Source organism: Arabidopsis thaliana, chromosome 2 (assembly GCF_000001735.4).
Source record: "Arabidopsis thaliana chromosome 2, partial sequence".
Classification (NCBI taxonomy): Eukaryota; Viridiplantae; Streptophyta; class Magnoliopsida; order Brassicales; family Brassicaceae; genus Arabidopsis; species Arabidopsis thaliana.
The window spans coordinates 5516775-5535454 of NC_003071.7; the positions used below are offsets into that span (position 1 = coordinate 5516775).

General features: G+C 40.4%; 5 pseudogenes across 5 annotated transcripts; 1 reads left to right on the forward strand and 4 right to left on the reverse strand.

The window, feature by feature from the left end:
• Positions 1-814: 814 nt before the first annotated feature.
• AT2G13300 lies at positions 815-3307 on the reverse strand (annotated as a pseudogene; the record flags this gene model as incomplete). The annotated part of the gene is made up of 1 exon: positions 815-3307.
• Positions 3308-7354: 4047 nt separating this feature from the next.
• Positions 7355-9496, reverse strand: AT2G13310 (annotated as a pseudogene; the record flags this gene model as incomplete). The annotated part of the gene is made up of 1 exon: positions 7355-9496.
• A 198-nt stretch (positions 9497-9694) lies between these two features.
• AT2G13320 lies at positions 9695-10084 on the forward strand (annotated as a pseudogene; the record flags this gene model as incomplete). The annotated part of the gene is made up of 1 exon: positions 9695-10084.
• Positions 10085-11526: 1442 nt separating this feature from the next.
• Positions 11527-14774, reverse strand: AT2G13330 (annotated as a pseudogene; the record flags this gene model as incomplete). The annotated part of the gene is made up of 1 exon: positions 11527-14774.
• A 494-nt stretch (positions 14775-15268) lies between these two features.
• On the reverse strand, positions 15269-16694 carry AT2G13335 (annotated as a pseudogene; the record flags this gene model as incomplete). The annotated part of the gene is made up of 1 exon: positions 15269-16694.
• Between the last annotated feature and the right edge of the window lie 1986 nt (positions 16695-18680).

Here is an 18680-nt window from a genome sequence, read left to right on the forward strand (position 1 = left end):
TTTTAAACCCAACCCGATATTTATCTTGGTCTAAATGTAAAACACTATACCCTAACCCCTTTCAAATAAACATAAACACTGTATGTAAGTCACAAATAATTTTAAATGTGATCTAATGAGGTTTTCCATTGTTCGAATATTTTTGGTTAGATCGTGAGTTAAAGATATAACTTTACATGACTGTCTGTGCTTCCATCAGTCATGCAGGTGGTCATGTAAACTCCAAACATACCAAGATGTTCGTACTTATATGGTTACAGAATAAAAGAGAAAATATCAAGAACCTAAACCCTAATCCATACCTTATAAACCCAATATGATATTTGTCTAAAAATATAACACCACACCATAGTTCTTACAAAAATAAACCCCAACAGATTGAAAAAAAATAGAGCTCACTCAAATTAAAGAGAAAAAATTAGAAGTAGAGATGACAACGAACATGATCTCCTAAGTTGTTCTAAGTATTTAGCACTTAAATCGTCAGGAGCCACAAGTGTTGAAGTAGTTAATTAACTAACATGAGAAGAAATCACAACTATTAACATTTACCATCTTTTTATTCTTGTCGATGTAAACCACACCAAAATTAGTATTTTTTTATTCGTCTCCACATCTGAAAAGCTTACAGTTTGGGACATGAACTATAAAATCTAAACAAATATTTCCTCTACTATGAAGCTTTAAAAAATGCATGGCCTTCTCAAACTCTTCTTTGTCATCTTGACGTTGAAGTAACTTATCATACCACCGAACAATGTCCTGAAGAAAAATGATATGAAAATGACATATGTACAATGGAACAAAAGGACTTAACCACCTCTTTTTTTTTTCTTTTTTTTTTGTTGTCAAAAACCTTGAATTTCATTAATGGTAAACCGGTACAGGAGTAATTGAACTTAAAGCTGCCTTGGATAAAGCATCGGTTTCACGCTTACTGAAATTGAAGCTAATTTCCGAAAAATTAAGAGAGAGATTGAGGATATCGTGAAGAATTCCTCGAAGCTCCTTTGGTTGGGGCTTCCCTTGAAGAGCTTTGACTAACTGTTGAGAGTCTGAAGCTTTTGAGAGGTTTGTGAATACATGATCCAGCGCGTTTTAAATCGTAAGGAGGAGAACAACAGCTTCCGCCATTTGAGGAGATGTGATGGTCCTCGCCGAGGATCTGTTTGAAGTTTCAGTCTGAGCATTGTGATCTACAAAGATCCAGCCGAATCCTGCATCTCTTGAATCAGCTCGCCACGCCGCATCTGTAAAACATTGGATGGTGTTGAGCCGGATAACCTGTCCCAATTGTAACGATGGTAATCTCTGCACTTTTGGTTGCTACGATTGAGCATCTATCCATTCTTTTGCATTGCCAATTGCTTGGGATAGAATCTCCGAGCTTGATTGTTGTTTTTGCTCAAAGAGTTTCTTGTTTCTATTGGTCCAGATCGCCCATAGAATCCAAGGAAACAGCTCGCCATGTCCAATTCCAACCGGTGGGAGACAAGTCAGGAGATTAGAGGCTTCAAACTCAGTTCTTAAGGTTAAGATCCGGGTTGGTGAGGAAGAGGATTTGAAAGGTGCTTGATCCTACACCTGCTGGGCAAAAGGGCAATGGAACAAAGTGTGTAAACAGGTTTCCTCTCCATCACAATGAGGGCAGACTGCATCAGGTTTGATTTCTCTTGCTTTTAGGTTTTCGCCCACAGGGAGGGCGTTTTTCATCGCTTTCCATAGAAAGAATTTGATCTTAGGGGAACATTGTTTATTCCAGATATCTTTATTCCAATTGAAGCCTGCTAACAATCCTGGAGGAACTTTAGTCTGGTTGTGTCTGGAATTGGCAGCAAGGTACCCTGTTTTAGCACTATACTCGCCGGTCTTGGTCAAGAGCCAGACATGTTGATCTGGAGCACCTAGCTTGCTTGTTCTGAGCGCGAGGATGTCTTGTTCATAAGCAGGTAAGATCTAGCCTTGTTTTTCTCTATTCCACGAATTTGTATTAGGACATATTAGCTCTGAAACCTTCATGAATTGTGCTTGTTCAGCAGGGGGTCCCATAGGTGTTATGGGGTTGCGAAAGATATTCATGGTTCAGACCACACGAAAGTATCCTTCCCTGAGCCAATGGACTTTCCCAGATGTGTTTTTAGGAGATCGCGGCCTATTAGGATTCCTCTCCAACCATGAGAGGCTGAGCCAGTTGCTTAGCAATCCGGAAAACTAGAGGCACTACAATACTTTCCCAATAGGATTTTTGCTAGGAGGCAATTGGGAGAGGTAAGAATTTGCCAGCTAACCTTAGATAACAAAGCATCATTAAAGTTTGTAATAACCTTAAACCCTAATCCACCATCTCTCTTTGACTTAGTCATTTTTGACCATGCCATCCAACACATCTTTTTCTTTTCCGCAGTTGAATCCCACCAGAATCGAGTAAGGGCTGATTCTATCCTTTTGCAGAGAGACACCAGTAGCTTGAAGCAGGACATCGTGTAAGTTGGCATTGCAGCTAACACAAATTTTAGAAGAGTGGTTTTTCCGGCAGTTGACAAGAAGCGAGAGGACCAGCTAAGTGATCTCTGTCTTTTCTGTCAATGATTTGGTTAAACAAATCTCTCTTTTTCCTTCCAAACATTTCAGTCAAGCCTAAGTATTTTCCCAATCCGCCAGTACTTTGAATACCTAATATAGCTTGTGCTTCAATGTTAATGCTTTCAGGGGTTTTAGTTGAGAAGGTGATTGTGGATTTGGTCTTGTTAATCATTTGTCCCGATGCAGCTTCTTACTTTTTAAGAATAAGAAGGAGGGCCTTGCAGCTATCCGGGTTTGATCAACTAAAAAACATGGTGTCATCAGCAAATAATAGGTGGTTCACTCTAAGGCGACCTTTAGCAACACGAAGACCATGTAATCTTCCACTCTGCTGTGCTTTCCTGCATAGACCAGTCAAAACTTCACTGCATAAGATGAAAAGATAGGGGGATAGGGGATCACCCTGTCGGATTCCTCTCTTTGGGGTAACAGAACCTTGAGCTGCTCCATTCAAAAGGAAAGAGTAGGAAACCGTAGTGATGCATTGCATTATCCATTGTATCCATGTTTGGTGAAAACCCATTGCTTGCATAACCAATCTAATGAACTCCCATTCAATACGATCATACGCTTTGCTCATATCCTTTTTTACTGCCATGTAGCATCTTTTCTTTGCACCTGAAGTCTTTAGGTAGTGTAGAGCTTCATGAGTGATAAGAACATTGTCATCCGTTGCGGCTTCAAAAGATGAGGAATTGGTAAGGACTGGCTCTTCAAGATGCATAATCGGCAGGAAAATCGTAAACAGAGATTGATTAGGTAAGAGAACATTCGAGATCCGCCTATCAGCGCTATCCCCAAAGAAATCGTCCTCGAACAAAGGGTTAAAAGGGTTAAAGGAGGGGGGTTAAGCATGATTGAGAAATTCGCCAAAAGCAGAGTAAAAAGGAGATCTTGAGGGAGTAGATGAAAATAAGGAACCAGAGGTCCCGATGCCGGCCAGCAAGAGCTTCGCCGACGCCAGAGTTTATGAGCAAGGAAAGGTCCTCGATTATCGGGTCAGAGAGAAAAGTCGGGAATTCTGAAAATATGATTATTATCAACCATGCATCTTTTCTTCTACGATTAATTCCATGTCAGTTTGGTAGTATTTAACAGACCCAATCTGATCCGGTAGTAAAACCGGTCTAGATACAATCAAATTAGCTACCGGTTCGAGATATATAATAATTTTAAAATTAAATTAGTTGTGATTTGTTTCTTTCTCCTTAACCTCCTCTCGATACCTCCAAGGCTTCTCTAATCCTCTTTCTTAATTCAACTCTTCCTAACAACAACAAAAATTCTTTCTAAGGTCAGTATGTTTCTCTTACTTTCAAAATCGTGTGATTTACGAATTTTCTTCACTATAAATTTTTAATTCAGATATTTCCATGTGTTTAATCTTGATTTTTTGGAATCAATGAATGTAAATCCTCTTATTTACTTAAGTTTAGGGTTTTTAATTAACCCATCACCTTAAAAGAGTCTTGAGTCAAGCCATTATTAAAAACACAAGAGCTATAGAATATGTTGAACTAGAACACGATGGAATACATGGTTTCTTAAACTCTTTTGATTGATTGGAAAATATGTTCTTACAAGGTTTTTCTTTAAATACTATTTTCTATTCTCTCAGAATCTTGTTCTTCAATCACACACGATTAAGAGCAAGAACTCTCTCTAAAACCCCTAAACCATCATTAAGTCTTTAGCTCTTTGTTTCTCTCGAGCTAAAACTTAATTGTTAGGAATTCTCTCTATTGTTTGTGCTAAGCTTTCTTTCAAGTCTAATCATTCTATTTATACTAAACAAGCTAAGGCCATACAACAGGCCAATTCCAATCCTAAAACTAATTTGAATGGACAATTTTTTTGTTTCTTCACGGATTAGGAAATTGTCATTTTTCTTCTTGTTTCTTTTTTCTCTCTCGTAAAAGAAAACTCTTCAGTCTTCTGGAATCTTCTCCAAACTTCTAGTATCCATTGCCAACCGCCATAGAACGACTTGCTAATTTCTATTTGTTTTGCTTCACCTTTCTTTGTTCTCTTGAACTACTTTGAATTAGTACAAGAACTTCTTCACGGGTTGCATCTTCAATCTCCCCCCCCCCTTTTATCTTGTAGCTTTCAAGCACCTACATTAGTAATCTTCCAATGTTGTACAAACTTGTTGCAGAATCATAACATGACTTCTTAGAACCAAATGTTTAACAATCGATGTCTTTCTAAATGCAATATGAACAACAAGGATGCAAAGTTTCAAATTTCCCCAGAATTTGACATCAAGAACACATAATACTCCCCCATAATATTTGAACTCTCCCCCTGCTTGAGAGAACACAAATTAAAAATCTCTTTCTAAGTCATCATCTTGGTCATGGGGTTGTTATCGACAAGACGTTGAACCACTTATGACAGTGTCATGAGCGCATGGGTTTTGTCTAACAGAGCAATGTAAGATCCTTCTAGATCATTTACACCAATTTGAGGCAACAAATGCTTCCAAGTTCTATAACCTCAATGCCTTGATGTTTTGGAGTAGGTTGTGATGCAGGTTTTGAAGCAGATCGCGGAGCAGCTTTCGAAGTACTTGGATACGTCTTGGCTGATGTTTTGGTTTTCTTTCTCGCAGCATAAGCACATTCAATCCTGACATCCTTTAAGTAATGCAATGGATTCACAAGTTGTTCACCTGAGTAAACATAAAGTTCTTTCTACTCATAAGCAATCCGTAAATTATTTGTGGGAACATCAACCATCTTGAATCATCGACTTGAAGTATTGCCATATCCATAACTTGGTTGAAGATTAGTCTCCCAACATTAAACTTGATCCCATGAAACACTTTGTATATTAGCTTAGCTCTTCCAAGAGAAATATGGTCGTGATTAGACGATGTGAAGACGTGCTCCAACGCGAGGTGACAAGTTATTCAAAGACATTCTAGGGTAACTGTGTGTTTTGGTAATTAACGAGGCCTACAATTGTGATTTTTTCAATGTTTAAAAACTGTTACTAAATCGGCCGAACATGGATGGAGTGATTGTGGGAAAATGTTATTGTTTTTAAAAACTGTTACTAAATATGTTATCTTTTGTGTTGCTTCGGTTGTTAATTAAATATGGTTAATTTCTCTATATTTTTGTAAGATGACACTTTTAGCGTCTTGATTTATTATCTTATGATGCGAGATAACGGAAAGAGTGAAGATTGTAAATAATAATGGGCTATATTAATATCTATGTCTAGAGGATGAAAATATTAAGTATCGATGGATGAAGATCACGTAATTAAACCTCCCTCTTCCCAACATAACTTATGACCAAAAAGCTCCTACAAATCCAAAAAAACGTTAACAATTTATAGCATAGGTGTGACAGCATTAAATGCTAAGGATATCTTGGAAGATATCTCCCCGCCGACATTGGAAATTTAAAGATACGGTAAATCATTACAATTGATATATATGAGGTTGCAGTATATCGAATATAGACGTTGGTCTATTTATTAGCACTATATCCTCTTTGCTGCAACAACTCAGATCTAACACACTAAATAGTTTAGCTTCTGACAACTTTAATGCAAGAGGAAGATAAACACATAGAGAAATCAAAGCTTAAAGGTAAAAGTAAAAGTTTTGGGTATTACTTATATTATTGTTCATGTTAACAAGAGTGTTTTTTTACTTTAGGGTTTCATAGTTAAGAATAACGAAAACACTAACAAATATGTTATTGCTGAAAACTCCAGCAAGTGAAAATGGCGTTCGTGGTAAGATTGGTCCCTAGGGAAGGAAAAAAAATGAAAACGGTTTTTTCAAACACGTCTCGCAGATGGATAGGTTTGCACTAGGAGTATGACTGCGAGAGCAAGATGGCTTTGCCAAAGTGGTTATGGCAGTAAAAGAAAAGTTAGCCCTGCGTCCTAAAGACGATATTGAGTTAACGTACTAGTGGCTACAGTGGATGATGGGCCCTGACTAGAAACGAGCAAACCCGATCGATATATGAAACAATGAAGACATGACTCTTTCATGGCGATAAGGGTCGATCTAGATGAAGTGCATCTGCCAGTAAAGATTATACGAGGTGGGAATGAGCAAAACGTTAATAGTTATTGGAATAACATGGATCTAAGCGGCCTGAGTTCAAAAGAAATATCGGATAAATACTAGAATAGCGCAGAAACAAGGGCTGTGTGGGGAACCACACTAACAAGAATGTTACGCAGTAACATTTCAAGTAAAAAACTGATAACTAACTTCCTGAGTATATTGTAGTAAGAATTATCAGCTAATGATAATAACGGATTTTACACTACAAGAAAACAGTCGTTTTGCGAGGGAAGAATTACTCGCTAATCCCTCGCAAACAGCCATACGCGAGGGACTTGCGAGGAAATCAAGTTCCTCGCAAATCGCTTCTCGCAAATGGTAAAAAGTCGCAATTCCCTTGCAACACACGCAACTACAGTTCTAGTACTTCCCTCGCAACTGTTGCGAGGGATTTGCGATTTTTTTCTTTTGCGATGGATTTGCTAGTATTTTGCAACTGATTTCCTGATATATTAAGGCTTGATTAGTGGTTAATTAGACTCTAATTACCTGGTTAATTAGACTCTAATTACCTAGTTAATTAGGATTTGATTAGAGATTATTTTTGCTTCTTAAATAAAGACACAAGAAGAAGAAGAAGCTGAAATTATCATTATCTAAAATGTATACTACAATGCCAATGTTTGAAACCATGTTCTAAAAAGATTACAAGGAAAAAAGAGAAAGACAATGTTCTCAAAATACTGATGATGTAGAGGATCCTGTTGCAAGGTTAGCTAGGGCAGCAGCAGCAGCTGTCTTCTCATTGGCTTGCTGTTCCGGAGCTGTAGCTACAGGTGGTTCATTTGCGCTAACCGGTCTTGTCTGTGTCGAGGAACCTCGTCGAAGCATGGCAGCTAAAGGTGGATCTTTCTCAGCAAGATAGTCAAAGAGGATATCGAAGCTCTTGATCTTCTCAGCCTGATTTTGAATGCAAGCTTCAGCTGCAGCCAGCTTCTCAGAAAGTATAACCGGATCATCACTAGGAAGTGTTGGACCACTATGGGCTGAGGATGCTTCAAACTGCAGAGATCCAACACCATAAATCCTTCCTTTCTTTCTCGGAGCAACCTGCAAAGGTCACAAAAACTCACAAGGACACAACAGAAAACAAGTGAGAAAACAAGTTAAACACAAGACAAAAGAATTCAAACACAACTAGACAACGCTAACAGTGACTATCAAGTACACAACACAACCACACTTGCAGTAGAAAGCAATTCAAACACAACACTACACAAAGTATAATGAATAAGCTGTCAAGATTTCAGACAACACAATAAGCTGTCAATAAGATTTCAGACAACACAATAAGATTTCAGACAACACAATAAGATTTCAGACACAAAAGCAATTCAAACACAACACTACACAAAGTATAATGAATAAGTTGTCAAGATTTCAGACAACACAATAAGCTGTCAATAAGATTTTAGACCACACAATAAGATTTCAGACAACACAATAAGATTTCAGACATAAAAGCAATTCAAACACAACACTACACAAAGTATAAGATTTCAGACAACAGAAAGAGCACATAAAATTTACCTCAGTAAAAATCTTGTTCTTGGCATGAACAGAAAGTCCACTTGATCTAGTGCTCTCCGGATTGTCCCCTGAACCTATATGAGACTCTTCCTCTTCAATCCTAGATGTCACTTGCTTGTAGATCTCCTCTGACTTCCCATCGATGAAGCTTCCATCCACTTTTTTGTGTGTCTCATCTAGCAGCTCAAAGAAATCAGGAGTTTTTTCTCCAGTCTTCTCACACTGAAACACAAAGAGATAAACAAGATGTCTGTATGTAATTCTAGATTAAGTAATGGTAAGGAGAGAAGAATACTTATCTTACCCGTTTTCTTGCACGAGCTTTGTATGAGGTCTGGCCTGAACGGTGTTTATAGATGCCTTTGCCATCCGGATCATGATACCTAGCATTTCTGCTGTTGTTACTCTTTTTTCTGACTTTGGATCTTGCCAAAACAGTACTAGACCTTTCCACACATCAGGATCAATCCATTTTGGCTTGGCTTCATCACCCTTCTCCTTCCAATTTCCCTTCCACCGTGACACTTGATCAGTCATCCTAGACTTTAGCTTTGCTTCAAACACAACCCTTACTCTTTTGTTAATTGAACGGTCCCAGTTATATACTTGCTACAAAAGAGAAGCTAACATCAGAAATGAAACCATACACAAAACTAGCATAAACATCAAAAGAGCACAGAACTTACCGCAAACGTTTCATACCATCGATCGATTGTAGCCTTTGATGTTTGTGACCAATTGGCATGAGGTTCTTTGAAATCTCTTTCAAAGATGCTGCGGACTGTTGCTGCAACTGCAGCATCATCGTCAAACCTACAAGAAGACCAACCAGCCCACACATAAGGATTTCTATGTCTTTAAACTTCTAAGATATCACAATGCTAAGTACAACCAAGCTGTTCTATTTGTTGAAACTTCTAAGGCACTACAACCTAATTCCATTACGCTCTAAGGTACTACAAAGTTCTAAGGCACTACAACCTAAGCTGTTCTAGGACAATGAATTTAACCTTACGAGAGAGTTCCCGGAGGACGCTTTGGGTCTAGCCTTGTCAAGCCAGCACGACCAGGACTATCAAGAAGCTCCTCCAGTGTGAGATTGTTGAGACGCTCAGCTTGAGAATCAAAATGATTGACAGAAGGCTGAGTGGTTGGCGTTGGAGGCGATGGTGGATGGCGTGAACCTTGAACCCCTGAAATATTCCCAGCACTGACAGGAGAATTGACATGCAACGGGTCTCGCTGCTGTGACCTATATCGTGGATAAGTATTCTCCGACGATGGCATCTTGCAAAAAAAACAAAACCCAGAGTTTAGATCCGTAAACTAGAACAGATTAGATCTGGAAAACAATGTCAGATCGGAGATGAAGAAGAAGTTAGATCGGAGAGAAGCAGTTAGATCGGAGAAGAAAACAAACAAAACCCAGAGTTTAGATCCGTAAACTAGAACAGATTAGATCTGGAAAACAATGTCAGATCGGAGATGAAGAAGAAGTTAGATCGGAGAGAAGCAGTTAGATCGGAGAAGAAAACGTTACCTTGGAGGAAAAAGAGATCGAGTCGCGGCTGCTGCTGGAGAAGAAGAGTCGCGACGGCTGTTGGAGAAGAAGAGTCGCGACGGCTGATGGAGAAGACGAGACGCGACGGAGAAGAAGAAGAAGTTACATCGGATGGTGGAAGTTGGAATGGAAAGAAGAAGTTATATCGGAGAAGAAGACGTTACCTTGGAGAAGAAACAGATCGACTCGCGGCTGAAGCTGGAGAAGAAGAGTTGCGGCGGCTGCTGGAGAATAAGAGACGCGGCAGAGAAGAAGAAGAGAGGCGGCGACGTAATCAGATCGAAGAAGAAGAGAGGCGGCGGCGAAGAAAGTAGATCGGAGAAGAAGAGAAGCCGGCGAGGAGACAGATCGGAGAAGAAGATAATCGAAGAAAAAAAATTAGGTTTAGGGTTTGAGGCGACAGGTTTGAGCTCCGCTCAAACTATATTTCCTCGCAAATCAGTTGCAAACCTTGCTAGGAAATTGCAAGGAACCGTCTTTTAAACCAATCAAAATGCAGCTTACATTGCGAGGGAACTGCGAGAGCTCTTAGCAAATCCCTCGCAAAGTTTTAACCAATTAAATCATATCTGATTCAATAATTATATTTGATTCAGTCTCTCCTATTTCTAGTAAGACCCTCAGCAAAATAAGAACATGACTAAAAATTCTAAATATTTTAGGGTTTAGTGTAAATATTGCGAGGGAAGTGCTACGCGTACTAGCAAACACCTCGCAATTTCCTCGCAATGTATAATCAATTTCGAAAAATACAACAATCACTACTCAAAATCATTTGGATTCATTTTTTTGAATCATTAGAATGTTAATTATCTACATTTGAACCTATTTTATCATCATATAATTCGAATGTGTTTTTTCCCTAAATACATCAATGATGATCTTATGGTTTTCATTAAGTATGAATCATGAATGTTTAACATTTTCAAAATGAAATGTTAATATTGAAACTAATACAATATTTTTTTGTTCAAACCATATAATCAACTTGAAAGATTATATGGGTCACTTAGATTCATATTTATAAATGAGAATCAAAGATTGCAAAACACTTCTATGCATAGTTTCGTCTGAGCTTATCCATTGATATTTTCCAAGAATTAAACTTGTAATCTGTGTTGTTCATTTTTTTTTTATCAAATGTCATTGCATGTATAAAAATATTGGGTGAATTAAAAATCTATGCTCAGAAAAATTCAAAATTAAGAATCTATGCATAGTTTTTATATAATTAGTTCTCTCTCCATAATTTATGTAAATTGACAAAAATGCTCTTCTACATATAACAAATTAGTTATCGAAGTTTTTTGTTTTGTTTTACTTAGATTTCCATCAAATATGTAAGTAAGAATATATGATGAGTTATATGATTATCTATTTGTTTAACGCGATAACACCATATATATCAAGCAATTTATAAATATATCATTCGAAATCATATTGTATCGCGATAACTTTATAATTGGTATGATAATGTTTATATTACCACTGATAATATTTATGCCAAAAAATGTGATATATAGATAATATTTATATTAACGTGTATAACGATGTTAACATGATAACAATAACAAAAACATGCTTTATTTTTATTCTTTTCACCAACAAGGTAAATCTAGAAAACAACATAATTATGTTTTTTCGCTGCCACTGTCTAATCTTCAATCATTAACTCTTTCCATCTCCATCTCAATCAGACGTAATTTTCCGACCTAACGCCACCACTGCTTGTGAAATCATGATGTTGGTATCATCATCACCACCACCAATCCACCATTCCATCACCGTCTCCATTTGACGTAATTTTCCTACCAACACCACCACTGCTTTTGAAATCATCGATGTTGGTATCATCATCACCACCACCAGTCCACCACACGTGACATGAAATCATCATTGACGGTGTCACTTTTGCCTCCTCATTTCTCACAATCATCATCGATAGTTTTCTAAACCGCTTATCTGATAATTTTATTGTTAACGCCCGTGGATATGAGACAGAGGATATTTTCGGTATTAAGTTGAGTCATATGAGAGAGAACTAAATAAAAAAAATTCTAGCATAGATTCTTAATCTCTTGTTTTTCTGAGCATATCTATTATAATTTCCAAAATATTCTTACAATAAAAAAGATAGATGCAAGTGAGAACACTGTGAGGAAAAAAATCGGGGGTTTTGAACTCTGGCTCCTCTTCCGTTGCACTTGCCTCCGCAGCTGCCGCGAGAGCTCTAGCTGCGGTGGTGGTGCTTCGGGTTCCATCCCAGCATGTTTGACTGTTAGGTCGATGCTCGTGTGTTCTATGCCTTCGACGGGAATAATTCTTTTGACGAAAGGATCTGATGTAGAAGCGAGAGCTGCCAAGGTGTCTGCCGAGGTGTTTTCTCCTCTGGGGATCCTAGTTAGTTTGAACGATTCAAACTGCTGGGCCAAGGTTTTGACCAGTTCGAGGTACGCTTCCATGCGCTCGTCTTTAGCTTCGTATTCCCCATGGAACTGGCTGGTGACGAGTTGGGAGTCGCTGTAGGCGTGTATTTCGCGGATCCCCTTTTCTTGAGCTAGCTTAATGCCAGCAATGAGGGCTTCGTACTCAGACTCGTTGTTTGATGCATTGAATCCAAGTTGTAACGATTGTTCGATGACTTCCCCAGTGGGGGAGGTGAGTTGTATTCCGACTCCGGATCCTTGTCGATTGGAGGAGCCGTCGACGTGGAGGAGCCATTTCTTATTGGAGTTGGTTCCATCCAGGTCTGCTAACGGGAGCTTGATTACAAAGTCGGCTAGGACCTGTGCTTTCAAGCTGGTTCTGGTGCGATACTCTATATCGTACTCTCTTAGTTCAATGGCCCATTTCGCAAGTCGTCCTGATTGGGTCAGACTATGCAGAATGGTTCGGATTGGTTGGGACGTCATGACCACTATGGGGTGTGATTGAAAATATAGTCTCAGTTTTCGAACTGACATGACTACGGTCAGTGCCAGTTTTTCCATTGCTGGATAACAGGTTTCAGCGTCTATCAACGTTTTACTCACGTAATAGATCGGTTTTTATCCTTCGTGATCTTCTCTTACCAGGACACCGCTTATCGCGGTTCTGGAGATTACCGTGTAGAGGTATAACGGTTCTCCTTTTTCGGGTTTTGCGAGTATAGGCGGTTCGGTCAGGTATGCTTTCAATTGCTTGAAGGCTTGTTCGCAATCCTTATTCCAGTCAAACTCCTTACCCTTTCGGAGGGGCTGATAGAAAGGGACGCATTTGTTTGCGGACCTGGATATGAACCCGTTAAGGGCGGGGATACGGCCGGTTAGCCGTTGGACCTCTCGTGCCATTTTTGGTGACGGCATTTCGATGAAGGCTGCAATCTGCTTAGGATTAGCCTCGATGCCCCTTTCGGTTACCAGGTATTCGAGGAATTCTCTTGATTGGACTTCGAAAGAACATTTCTCGGGATTTAGCTTCATTTCGAATTTGATTAGAATTTTGAAGCATTCTCTTAATTGTGGGACGTGGTCCTTTTCGTGAGCTGATTTGACCAGCATGTCGTCAATGTAGACTTCTATTGTTTTACCGAGCTGGTCGACGAACATTCTGTTCACCAATCGTTGGTAGGTAGTTCCGGCATTTTTCAAACCAAAGGGCATTACTTTATAGTAGTAGGTGCCTCGGTCAGTAATAAAAGCTGTTTTTTCTTGGCCGTCTCGACGCATAAGTATTTGGTTGTACCCGTAGAATGCGTCCATGAAGGACAATTTTTCGTGTTCTACAGTGGCTTCGACCAGTCGGTCGATATGCGGAAGTGGGAAACTATCTTTAGGACATGCTTTATTCAGGTCCCTAAAGTCGATGCATACTCTCCACTTCCCATTTTTCTATTTAACGACGACTGGGTTGGCGAGCGAGTTAGGGTATTTTACTTCCCTTATTGATCCGATTTTGAGCAATCGGTCGACCTCTTCGTTCACAGCTTTAGCCCTTTCGGGACCTAGCTTGCGACGTTTCTACTTTATAGGCCGATAGGTCGGATCGACGTTGTGTTCGTGTGAGGTTACCTCGAGGCTTATTCCTTGGAGGTTTGCGCTTGACCAGGCGAAGCTATCTTTGTTTTCCTTGAGAAAGGTTATGAGATCTTCTCGTACCGTTAGATCGAGGTCGTGACCTATTCCAACGCATCGTTTAGGATCTGATTCGTCTATGCAGACCTGCGTTATCAGCGATTTTCGAGTTCCACGTTGAGACGGGTCCAATGATCTGACTGTTTTCATTTCCGCGAGTTCGTCCTCTATCATTAGTACCACGGGATCAGCTTTTTTGATATCCTCGTAGCTACCCATGTAGCATTTTCGGGAGCTGCGTTGGCTGCCGTACACGACTGCTATCCCCTTGTAAGAAGGGAATTTAATGCATTGGTGGTAGGTCGATGGGACGGCTTTCATGACGTGTAGCCATGGTCTTCCCAATATCGCGTTGAAAGGAGCTTTCTTATCGACCACGAGAAAGTTTGTGAGTTGTCTCACTCCTCGTGCGATGGTGGGGAGTTGGATTGTTCCTATGGAAAAGGTCGTATCTCCAGCGAACCCGGTAAGTGGAGTTTTCCTGCCTTGCAACTTGGAGTCGAGGTGCCCCGTTCTTTTGAAGGCGTCGTAAAAGAGTACGTCAACTGAGCTTCCCGTATCGACCATTATACAGGAGAGTTCGTAGTTGCCTACATCGATTCGGATAACGAGAGCGTCATCGTGAGGTTTATCGAGGTCAGTGATTTCACTTTCCCAAAATGTGATCCCATCATCGGGCTTTTGCCTTTTGTGCAGGAATCTGCTTTCTTTTGATGAGTTTTGATCGAGTTGATCGGTCGTTGCAGAGCTGAGATCTTCCCATGATGAAATCGATGCGTTTCGGGGAGAGGTGCTTGGTTACGTTTCTGCAGAAATTTGGGAGGCGTAATGGGAACCTCATGTTTTTCTTTTGCGCGGCGGGAGGAGGTGTAGTGACTGACTTTTCTGTCATGCTTCCTAGATTGAGTTCCGCAAAGACTAGATCCCGTTTCTTTCCGGGCAGGTGGGGGAGAGTCACCTCCTTCTGGTGTTCGGTCCCGTTTCTTTCACTTGGGAGCTTGTTCCTCCTCCTGTTCGGCGAGAGGAGGGGTTTCGGCTTTGCAGTTCAAATCTTGTTTAGTTTTGCCCCTGGCTGGGATTAGTTTTTTAACGGCGCGACATTCCTCGGTGGAATGTCCTCTCTTTTTGTGGTACTTGCAATATTTTTCGAGGTCAAGTTCTGGACTCTCGTCCTTGGCTGCCTCTTTTATTGCGAATAGGGTATGCTGCCCTTGGGTTTGGTTTTCATTTTTGAAGGGTATTTTGTGCTTTAAATTCTTTGAATCTTAGGGCCAAAACGGCGAGCTCCTCTTCGGCTTTGGCGAAGTGGAGGGGTTTGTGTCGGGCATCGTCTAAAGAGACAGGTTGCCTAACGGTGAGTTCCTCGCGAAACCTTGAGGAAAACCACAAGCTGTTACGAAGGGCGGGTATGGCTACCTCCTCGTTTAGGTTCACAATCTTTGATTTGATTGCTTTGAATTTTTCGATCTAAGATCGCAGAGATTCGTTTTGACATTGGGTGAGACCCCAAAGGTCGGCTTTAGACGTCCTGTTTACGATAAGTATCGAGTACTGTTTTAAAAAGGCGACGGTGAGCTGGTCGAAGGTATCAATAGAGTTCCCTTCAAGACTAGCAAACCATTCGAGGGCGTGATCTACGAGTTTCTCTGCGAAGAAACGGCAGTGACCTGTTTTGTTTTCTTCGTCTGTCAGGTACGCTCGTGTTATAGCCAGACAAAAGGCTCTCAGATGAGCCTTTGGGTCGCTCGTTCCGTCGTACTCCGGAAAACGGATTCTCCCGACGTCTCAGATGCGACAATGGGAGATCCTATCCGTGAATGGGGTGCGCCTGGTTTCTTCGCTCACTCGATCTATGTCAGAAGCATCGCTCACTGCAAGATGCATTCGTGAGTGCATTTGAGCCATGTTCGCGTTTGTTTGAGCTGCGTAATTGCGGAATGTTTCCATATCCACGACGTTACGAAGGTCGATTGGTGCTCGAGGATTGGTTGGACCGTTAAGGATGTCACTTTCTTGTATCCGGGGAATGGATGAGGGATTAATGGTAGAGGTCCGTTGTTGCGTTGAGCTCCCGGTTGTCTGGTTTCTCGTCCATGTGTACCTCGGGGGCGAGTAGCCTAGTGGTAGCACAGGTGGGAGCGGTAGCCTTGGGAAAGCAGGCGTTGTACCTGTCTCAGTCCCTGTTATTGGGTTTTCGACGAGAGTGTGCACGGGTGCCTGTAAAAAGGCGACCTGCCGGTTGAGAGGAGGTGAGACCTCTATCGAGGCGAAGTCTAAACGAGTCCTTGGAGTGGGATCTGTTGGGGAGACGGTTCATGTCATATCTATGGGGATCTAGGCAAGGATCCCATTTTTGTGGGGAGGAATTTCCTTGCATGCGGTATCACGCTCTACCTCCTGCGCCATGCGAGAAGAGTCACGTTTCTGCTGACCCACTATTGCGGCGAGGTTGCGATGCGGATTTCTTGATTTTTGCTTATGTTGATCAGTTTCAGGATCATTGTGCGAAGCTCGGCTAGCTCATTGGCAGATCTCGGAGGGACCTGCTCAGAAGGGTTAGCCGGGTTATCTCCGTTAGGAGGCTATATCGTGACGTTTTGCTCCCCGTCCCTGGTTTGCGAGGGGGGGGGAGGATTTGGTCAGATCTAGAAGAATTCGAGTTTTGGGAGATGTTCTCCACATCAATGTCATGGATAGCATCGGCCTCGATTCCAAGAGGGAGATCCGTTGGAAGGTGCCTGTCCGTGACATTGTCGTTTGGGATCTGAACTGGTACGCCAGATCTCGTTGAATCGGATGAATTCAGATCCATGATCGTTGGTCACAATAGATGTGTTAGTTTCGGTGTTGGAAGGATCTATTTTCGTCCCCACAGACGGCGCCAAATGTGGGTTTCGAAATCCACACTAGAGATTTGTAAATAGAATTATGAGAAAGGAGGGATAGATCTTAACAAGAACTTTGAGATTTATATTGCTAAGAACGAATGGACTTTTGTATTGATTATAACAGAGGTTTTACAATGTGAAAGGAGATTACAAGTGTAAAAGTATAAGTGTGAATGTTAAGCTGAATGAATGTGTCTTCCAAGTCTTTCTTGCTTCTTCATATAGGTCTACGCACGTGGTAGCTCTGTCCGAGATCCGCGGAGATTCTCCTAGATATTCGGCAGGTCAGTTCCGAGATATCAGGTCCGCTCCGCAAATATCTCCCTATTAGTTTCTAGGTTGTTATTCGCTTATCTCCTTTCATCAGGTGACCGGGCTTGTCAGGCCCAAATACCAATTTACGTACATGGGCTCATCAGTTGTGCAGGTCCTCTTACTTGGTGGGCTTGGTGGGCTTATTGGGGTGGCCTGATATTTTTGCAGGTGGATTTTTGGAGGGAAATCCAGTTCCAACATCTTGTTTTCCTGGAAATAATCTTTTGAACATTATTGGATTTGCACAAGTTTTTGCCTCGGGCATTTTTCATGGCTCGGTGGTCGTTCGAGAGGTCGCTTTGGGCAACCGGTGTATTCTGGCTCGGGACATGCTGGATGACTCTTCATTGAAATTGGTTGACTATCTCCCGAGGCGATACAAGCGGTTCCCAAAGCGTTTTCTCGATCGGCTCGGACTGCGTTTCTAGGATTTAAGTCCCTGAGGTGATCCGTTTGGCTCAGGGCCGTTAGTCTGTTTGTCCACAAGGCGACCACTGTTCTTACTGTTTGGTTCGGTCTTGCTTGTGGGGAATCCAACCTCAACAGTTAGCCCCCAGCTTGTTGGTTTACGAGGTAATGCAACGACTTTCATGAAGAGTATGATCGAGCCAACTGCTTTTACTAATCTTTATTAAGAGAATTTATCGTCTTTTTTTTCATGATCCATCTACAAACAACGATATCCCGAGTAATTGATATCGCAAGAGATATCCCTCACTCTAATCTGAGTTTCGATATTTTAAGAGGCGTGGTTTTCAATATTAAACTCAATTTTAGCTGACTTTCATGATTGTGTCTCTTTTATTGCCAAATAATAGTAATTAATTACATTGTCAAAGACTTTTGCTTACTTATAATAGGTCCTAAACTAATAATATAGCACCAAAGAATTGGATATTTTAGGAAAGTTTGGTTATGGATTTGTACGTGTTATGAGTTTTGATTTTTTTGTTTTATCATATGATAAAATTAGAACACGACATGTTTTGTCTCCGTGGCCGTGTGGGATAGTAGCCATCACACTCGGATCACTGTCAGCCATCGTTTTACTTCTGTCTTTTGCTCTAGAACCGGTATAGATTGTAAAATATCGATTAACAATGAATGATACTTTCTAAGAATCAAACCAATTAGACTAAAAACCGTAAGGTAGGTTCTACTATCTTGACATTCCTGTTTACTATTATTATTTTATTACTTTTAATTTTTTGTTGCTTTTCAAAAAAAATCAAAAATTAACATCATTTATACTTTAACAACATCGAAAAAATATATACCAAAACGAATAGTTTAGCTCAAAGTGTTAGAACATCTCCAATGGTAGGTAAATTTAGGGAATCCTTAAGAATTTTATAATTGTAAATTTTGATAAATATAAAGTTAAGGATTTGCTTCGGATATCTTAGAAATATTCATGGCTAATGGTAGGAATCTTTAAGAAATAAAATTTTGAAAATAAAAGTTCGTGTTTGAGTTTTGATTGCTTGAAAAAAAAGATAGAGAAGACAAACTATACAAGTTTTTGATACATTCTTGATAAACACATTTTGAATAACAAATATTCATGACAATAATATATGACAAAGTATAGAAAG